The sequence below is a fragment of the Theropithecus gelada genome, chromosome 4, assembly GCF_003255815.1.
Source record: "Theropithecus gelada isolate Dixy chromosome 4, Tgel_1.0, whole genome shotgun sequence".
NCBI lineage: Eukaryota > Metazoa > Chordata > Mammalia > Primates > Cercopithecidae > Theropithecus > Theropithecus gelada.
Genome location: NC_037671.1, coordinates 84747759 through 84756735, shown reverse-complemented (window position 1 = coordinate 84756735; position 8977 = coordinate 84747759). Strand labels below are relative to the sequence as shown.

At 37.2% G+C, this 8977-nt stretch overlaps 2 pseudogenes; one reads left to right on the top strand and one right to left on the bottom strand.

The window, feature by feature from the left end:
• The first annotated feature begins 3707 nt into the window (after positions 1–3707).
• LOC112622087 lies at positions 3708–3884 on the top strand (annotated as a pseudogene).
• A 1896-nt stretch (positions 3885–5780) lies between these two features.
• Positions 5781–6588, bottom strand: LOC112622618 (annotated as a pseudogene).
• Between the last annotated feature and the right edge of the window lie 2389 nt (positions 6589–8977).

The window sequence follows — 8977 nt, the reverse complement described above, 5'->3', positions numbered from 1 at the left end:
ACCTGAAAACTTGGTTGGTATTAATAGACAATATGAATAATTCACAATAAAATGCTGTTCCTTTTATGGTGCTGGTAACTCAAACAAAAACTTTGTAAAATAGAGTCTCTTTCAACTGACCATCAATTAATTATCTAGCAAGTGCTCTTCATTCCTGCTTTGAAACATAGACTCACAAAACAAGAGGAAGTCTTGGGACCAAGCAGGTAGGCTCTGATGTGCTTCCACTCCCTAGCTGCCACTGAATGAAGTGCCCGTTTTCTAAGCATCAGTCGTTTGATCCTGAACTATTTATGTCAATTGTACTTGTTTTAAATTTATCTAATTAAATAACATGCAAAGGAATTATTCATTGGAAAAGAAAGAAAATGTAGTTAAAGAAAACCAAGTTGGATTCTTTGGGATGACTTCAGGAGAGGTAATTGGGGAAAAAGACTTTCTTTTGAAACTACACAGACAAGAAAACTATAAAATATAGAAAATAGAAGTAATAAAAACTTCAAAAAATTCTAAACCTAAAAGTCTCACATCAGCAAACTACTTAAAAATACTTTTTAATAAAAGCCTTAACCGGCCGGGCAAGGTGGCTCACTCCTGTAATCTCAGCACTTTGGGAGGCCGAGGCAGGTGCATCACATGGGGTCAGGAGTTTGAGACCAGCCTGACCAACATAGTGAAACTCCATCTCTATTTAAAATACAAAATTAGCCGGGCATGGTGTCACATGCCTGTAATCACAGCTACTTGGAAGGCTGAGGCAGGAGAATCGCTTGAACCCTGGAGGTGAAAGTAGCAGTAAGCCAAGATCACGTCATTTCACTCCAGCCTGGGCAACAAGAGCAAAACTCCATCTCAAAAAAAAAAAAAAAAAAAAAAAAAATCCTTCACTCTCTATCAAAAGATTGGTAAAACATTCATTTGTATATTTTATTCTAAAGTAAAATATTTTAAGTACTTATTACCTTTTGAATGATTCTCCACTTAATGAATTTTTTGATTCACTAACACTAAAGGGTTTTTTTTCTTTAGATGCTCATTTTTTATATACATATGTATTTAGATAAAAACTTCTGTGGAATGTATATATGGCCTGATTCTAAAATGAACTTCGGTCCACATGACCTGAAATACAAAAAGTCTGTCTGTGGTCTCTGGCATTGACACCTGGGAATATTTGTGTAAACTTTTGACCCTTAAAAGTACACTGTTTTTACATTACTGACCTCAATATATGGTATAAAAGTTTTATGCTGACAACTGCCTGGAATTCTCACCAAAGGAGGGCAGAAAATTTGGGTTTATTAATCTTTAAATAAACCCAAATTACTTATCTGCAAGTCTAAGCATAGTTTTTCATGGTGACAAGACCAAATATAGAATCAGATAAGAAGGCTTCTACTTTGCTTTCTACATTATTTTTAATTATCCAGAAAACTATGAATATAATAAGCCCAAATTGCTGTAAATGGCCAATATTTCTCTGAATTACATTTATTTTAAAATTTTTGAGCACCTACAATGTGCTCCTTCTGTTCTTCCCTTGAATTTACACAGGAGCCTCAGTAACAGTCACATCTATTATCAGATTTTAGTACACAATTGTCCTACTATGGACTTCATAAGAATTGTTAAAAGACAAAATTACAACAAATCTGGTTTTATAGATCTTAGGGTTTTTATTTGTGATTCTAGAATCAGGCAGCAGTCTGGACCAAAATGGTTCAAAATGTTCTGCCCCATCACATGTGCAGTTTATATTTTCAGCCATAGAAAAGTAAGTGATATACACAAAATGAAAATGAGGTACAGTGACATCTAGATTGGTTAGAATTCAGTGTTCACCTTAATTCAACTTGATTTTTACAGTTGGCTGCCTATAATTGACTGAAACTCAACTGCTGTGATTGGCTGAGACTCAGCTACTTTTTACAAGAGTGGATTACAGTCCGTTGACACAAGTTAGATTGCAGTTTACTCTATATGGAGAAACCTTTAGGACAAACTTAAAATATACACAGGGGCAGTTTTAGGCTGAACTTAATTTAATAATTCTGCCCTTTGGGTCAACTTCTCAATTTTGAGATGTTGACCAAAAGTTTAGGCACTGATGTCACTCACGCTCTGTCACCATTATAATGGATTTATTTGGTCTCAAATCCCATTGGGAAATAGCAAAACAATGAATTTTGTAAAGTGGGGACAAACAAACAGAACAATACGGGGGAAAACCTGATTCGTCAACATCAGGCCTCCTCAGTCTCTTCTGGAAGGGTTAAAGCAGGTAGTACTTCCTTGCTCTGTTGACTCAGGCAGATTAAAATCTCTTGTTTTCAGGGAGATGAAAACACTGATCTGTTTTGGGATTTATCTGCTTCTTTAAAGTTTCCATTTTGTTATGTGGCATTTAGCATGAGTGACTTCATTTTGGTTTGGTCTGATCTGTTGGAGCAAAGTGCAAGACCTCAGCACAAGCAGTCACCTCTCATACTTTTGCTTAATAATTTCCCCCTTTTGGTTAGGTTCTCACCTAGGTAAGAGTGTGAGCAAAAAGCAAAACTTAGGGAACTTATGTTCAACTTATATTTTTCCAGTGGAAGTGAACCTGAATTCCATCAATATTCAATACCTTTAACCAAGGCAATCTAATTAACTTAGTTGGCTTTGTCTAATGCCATTGTATTTCTAGTATCTTATTTAACTGTTTTACAACTTGTCCAGTAAAGTAAGTACCTTTATCATTGGAGATTTTTCCAGGAATGCCCCATGAGAGAAATACACATTCTAATAACCTTTCAGTTACTATAATGGCATCAGCTTTCCTTCATGGGAAAGCTTCTACACAACCAGAAAACATGCACTGAAAATGGCAATTGAATGAAATCCCTCTATGAAATGTTCAAATGGCTCATCAGGTAGCAGAAATGTACCTGATGTATTGGCTGTTGTATTAGTTCATTCTCACACTGCTATAAAGAACTACGTGAGACTGGGTAATTTATGAAGAAAATAGGTTTAATGGAGTCACAATTCCACAGGCTGTACAGGAGCATGGCTGGGGAGGCCTCAGGAAACTTACAATCATGGTGGAAGGCTGAAGGAGAAGCAAACACATCTTCACATGGTGGCAGGACAGAGAGAGTGAAGGAGGAAGTGCTACATACTTTTAAACCACCAGATCTTGTGAGAACTCACTCACTAACACAAAAACAGTAAAGTAGAAATCCACTCTCATGATCCAATCACCTCCCACCAGTCCCTCCCCCAACATTGGAAATTACAATTCAACATGAGATTTGGGTGGGGACACAGAGCCAATCTGTATCAAGTGTCTTCTCGGAATTATAGGTTTAACAAGCCAAATACTGGTCATAAACCATGTTAACAGTTTTAGAACAGTCACAACACCAGTATTTTTTCACAATTTGGATCATTTTACCTCTTTCATTATAAGTCATGGAGTGCAAAGCTTTTAACAATGGGAGTTTTAATGACTCAGGAAGGAAAACTATCTGTCCACATTTACCATTGGATTTATATCCTCTTAAATGTCAATTTTGGATGGTTTGTGTGCAGCCAGGCACAGGAGGCTCCGCTGTCGGGAGCAATCAGACCTTCCAGCTCCTTGGACTTGACCTTCCAGCCGCCTCTCATGTACTTGTCTGGTGGGGGTTTGTGTTGATCAGGAGTGAATTCACAGTTGGTCTACCATGAACTGGAAGGTTCTTGAACACGTGCACCTGCTGCTGTACATCTTGGCAGCGAAAACATTAATTATCTGCCTAGCACTTGCTGGAGTGAAAATATAACAAAGAAAAAGGTTGGAAGCAAAACAACAAAAACTGGAAGCTGAAAGGAAGAAGTAATCAGAGAAAAAAGATAACTGAATATTCCGCAATGTAAATGTCAGCTTGAGAAGACTCCGGCTGAGAAGAAAGAGAAGACAAACTTAATTATTGAATAATGTGTCAGAGGATAAACTCCCAATCTAGACCTTTCACTTAAAATACTGTGAATTTATATGTGCTTTTAAAAGAACCAGTATTGGCCGGGCATGGTGGCTCACGCCTGTAATCCCAACACTTTGGGAGGCTGAGGAGGGCAGATCGCTTGAGGTCGGGAGTTTGAGACCAGCCTGGCCAACATGGTGAAACCCCGTCTCTACTAAAAATAGAAAAATTAGCCGGGTGGAGTGGTGCGCATCTGTAATCCCAGCTACTCGAGAGACTGAGGCAGGAGAATCGCTTGAACCCAGGAGTCAGAGGTTGCAGTGAGCCGAGATTGTGCTATAATACTCCAGCCTGGGTGACAAGAGCAAAACTCCATCTCAAAAAAAAAAAAAAAAAAAAATAGAATTACAGGTCACTGTGAGATAATAGGCACTCATTTAACCAGAGTGATAATGAAAAGACTTTAAAAGGCAAACACTCTATAACACTCTATAATCCCAGCGCCTTGGCAGGCTGAGGTGGGAGAATCCTTTGAGGCCAGGAGTTCAAGACCAGCCTAAGCAATATGGCAACATGCTGTCTCTAAAAAAAAAAAAGAAAAAAAAAAAGAAAAATTAGCCATGCATAATGGCATACCCCTATAGTCCTAAATACTTGGGAGGCAGAAGAATTGCTTGTGCCTAGGAGTTCAAGGCTACACTTAACTATGATCATACCACTGTGTTCTAGCCTGGGCAATAGAGCAAGACCTTACCACTAAAAACAAACCACCACCACCACAACAAAAAACCCCAGGGCAACATGGCAAAACCTCATCTCTACAAAAAAATAAAAAATTTGCCAGGCATGGTGGCACACACCTGTAGTCTTAGCTAGTTGGGAGGCTGAGGTGAGAAGATCACCTGAGACCAGGAGGTTGAGGCTGCTAGTGAGCCATGATCATGCTACTGCAATCCAGCCTGGGTGACAGAGCAAGACTCTGTCTCAAAAAGAAAAGAAAAAGGCAAACACAGAGTTACACATTTCTTTTTAAAAATGCCTACTTGTAGAAAAACGTGAGCTCTTTAATAGAGAGGACTCAATTGTCTTAGTAATCAAAGGCTTAATAAAGGCAACATAAAACACAGGGAACTACAATGATAAAACACATTCTTTTTCCCTAGACCAATTATCTGAAAGGTAAAGAAAAACCTTTCATTATTTGCCATTAATAGCAGCTCAACACTCCAAGAAAAATCTTGTTTTAACAGAGAGAACCAAATTCTAGTTTTCTATCAATGTATACCTTTCAAATTAATGTTCAATTTTAGAAAAACTTAGAAAACTTCTCTTCTAACTTTAGCCAATGTGATCACACAGAAAATTTGTTTTATAAGATTAATCTTCCACAAGCCTTCTACAGTCTTCTTTCTTTCTAGTTTTGGAACAGCCAGTCATTCCACTTTGGGACAAAAATTACCTTTTTTTCCCTTTACCAAAAACACATCTTACTTTCATCACCTAAGGAATTATTTTAATTGTCATATGTTAATTAGAAATTTTTCAACCTAGCTAACTTTTTGCAGCTTTTTTTTTTTTTTTTTTTTAATCTCACTCTGTTGCCCAGGCGGGAGTACAGTGGCATGATCTTGGCTCACTACAACCTCCACCTCCCAGGTTCAAGTGATTCTCCTGCCTCAGCCACCCGAGTAGCTGGGATGACAGGTGTTGGCCACCATGTCCAGCTAATTTTCATATTTTTAGTAGAGATGGGGTTTCACCATGTTGGTCAGGCTGGTCCTGAACTCCTGACCTCAAGTGATCCACCTACCTCGACCTCCCAAAGTGCTGGGGTTACAGACATGAGCCACTGCATCCAGCCTTGGTTTTCTTTTTCTTATCCATACCACTACCATCCTCTTCGTCTGAAGCCACATCTTCAATCTTGGGATTTTCTTCATCATCTTTTTCTTTTTCTTTCTCACCTTTCTCTTCATCAGCCTCATCATCAGTGATTTACTTCTCTTACTCCTTTTCCAAATAAAAGGTAATAGAATAGCGTATGAACTTCAAGTGCTTCTTTACTATTTATTTGACCCACCTCTCTTATAAGTACTCTGTCTGGTCTTCTTTAAGGCAGAGGATTACTTTGGTACCACTACCAATGAGCTCAACATGGTCAGCATATACATTAAAGGAATCCCCGGCAGAAGACTCCCAGGCATACTGTTCGTCATCATTATGCTTTATGATCACAACTACTTTATCAGTCACCAGATAGGCAGAATAAAAGTAAACACCAAACTATTTGCCTAATCATGAAGATGTCTGCACTAGCCTGAAGAACCTCCATAAATGCTTTAGACAGAACTTGTCAATAGTTCCCAAATTATTTGTGAGATAAGCCTTGGTCATGCCAATGCCTCATCATTGGTGATTTCCTTCTCTTGTTCAAAGTCAGGCTGTTTTCATGAGGGTTGGGGGGATGTCCCTGTTCAGCTGTTTACCACTGTCCAACTTGAAGAATTCTGTCATACTCTCAGAAAATATTGTCTAAGGCATCAGAAACATTAGAGATCAACTTTCAAAGGAAAATCTTCTTACAGGAATAGATGGTATTCTGCTCTGGGAAGTTTTCTGTTTTTCTGCATAGGAGTACCATAACTTTACCAATGTACAGCTATTAAGGCCACAGTTCTAAATGAATGAAACACATTATAAATTTCACAAAACTACAGTGAGGTCTTGTCAAGATAGCAGAGACCAGTAGGTTCTTTGAGAAACAATTCCGTAGGTATGGGAAGACTCAGCACCACCACAGATTTTTTGGATAAACTTAAGTAAGTCATTTGCTTTTTCCATGCCTCTTTTCCCATTTTTAATGGGAAAAAAAAAACTATGCATTTTTCACTGTACAATATGAATTGTCCCCGTCAGTCTGCTTTTCCCCTTTAAACACTTAAGCCTTCACAATCATCTTTGGAGAAAGGCATGGAACACAGACCGTCCTGTCATTCCATGTTCTTTTTCCTGGGCATTGTTCTTAATTAATCTTGGCAAAATAAACTTCTAAAATTCACTGAGACTTGGCTTAGATACTTCTTGGTTTACAAACTCGTGACCACAAAGGGACTATGAGTAGAGTTACCCTGACTTTGGACAAATCTCATATCAGTACTTGGTACCAGCCTGAGCTATCTACTGTTCAAATCAATAGGACAATTTGCTGAAGTCCAGGAGCATCTCCTCCAGAGAATCCCTGATCTCCCAAAATTTGGTTGAGGTCTAAGATTCATTTTGCCATACAATTCCTTTTCTGGAGTTTTACTCACTTCCAACAAGGCAAGTGAGTTCTCTTGCTTCCATGAAGAGTGAAAGCAGGCAACTCTTCTTTGGAGTTTCAGCTCACTTCTAACAGGGAAGACAAGTTTTAGTTTTTTCTTGCTTCCAGGATGGTAGAGAGTAGTCTTCAGCCTGAGCCCCATTCCTAGGTAAGTAGCTTAATTGGAGTTTGTCTTGGGAATGCACCTTAATGACTAAAATTTACGATTAACAAACACCTTGTCTTAATTTCTTCTTACCATTAGAAAGCTCAACAATTGTATAAATTGTGCAATTGTTTTGCTTAACTATTTTATTTTTTTGTTCCTGTTTTTGTTCTTGTTTTTGTTGTTTTGATCTTTTTCCCATTGGGTTGGATTAACTATACCTGACTTGGTCAAATCTGAAGGAAGGTTCCAAATTATGGGGAACAAGGCCTCAATTGTAGAGATATGGTTTCACTATGCTGCCTAGTCTGACTCAAACTCCTAGGCTCAAGCAATCCACACACTTCAGCCTCTCAAAGTGCTGGGATTCTAGACAATTCCCAAAGAAGATATACAAATAGCCAACAAGCATGTGGAAAAATGCTCAACATCACTATCAGGGATATGCAAATCAAAACCACAATGCAATACCATCTTACTCCTGCAAGAATGCCCATAATCAAAAAAATAATAGATGTTGTCATGGATGTGGTGAAAAGGGAACATTTTCACACTGCTGGTCAGAATGGAAACTAGTACAACTACTATGGAAAACAGTATGGAGATTCCTTAAAGAACTAAAAGTAGATCTATTATTTGTTCCAGCAATTCCACTATTGAGTATCAACCCAGAGGAAAAGAAGTCACTATATAAAAAAGACACTTGCACACGCATGTTTATAGCAGCACAATTCACAATGGCAAAAATATGAAACCAATTCAAATGCCAATCCAGCAATGAGTCTGTAAAGAATGTGGAGATACATATACACACACACACGCGCACACCCCCATACACCATGGAATACTACTCAGCCATAAAAAAGAATGAAATAATGGCATTCACAGCAATCTGGATGGAGTTGGAGGCCATTATTCTAAATGAAGTCATTCAGGAAAGGAAAATCAAACATCATATGTTCTCACAAGTGGAAGCTAAACTATGAGGATTCAAAGGCGTAAGAATGACACAGTGGACTTTGGAGACTCAGGAGAAAGGGTGCGAGGGGGGTGAGGAATAAAAGACTATACATTAAGTACAGTGTACACTGCTCAGGTGATGGGTGCACCAAAATCTCAAAAATCGCCCCTAAAGAACTTATCCATGTAACCAAAAACCACCCATATCCCCAAAACTATTGAAATTTTAAAAAAACAAAAAGAGAAAAAGCTTAATGGTTAAAAGCTTAATTAAATGTTGATATCCAAGATGTATACACATATATATACACATATGTGACACATATATACATGTATACATGTATTTACAAATATATGTATATATACACATATGCATTTATAAATATATATTTATAATTATAATTATATAATTTATATATTTATATTTTATATATTATATAATTTTATATATAATTTATATAATTAATATATAAATTGTATATGTATATATAAATTGTATATGTATATATAAAATTATATAATATATAAATTATATGTATATAATTTATATAATTATATATTTATAATTATAAATTTATAAATGCATATTTGTAAATACATTTG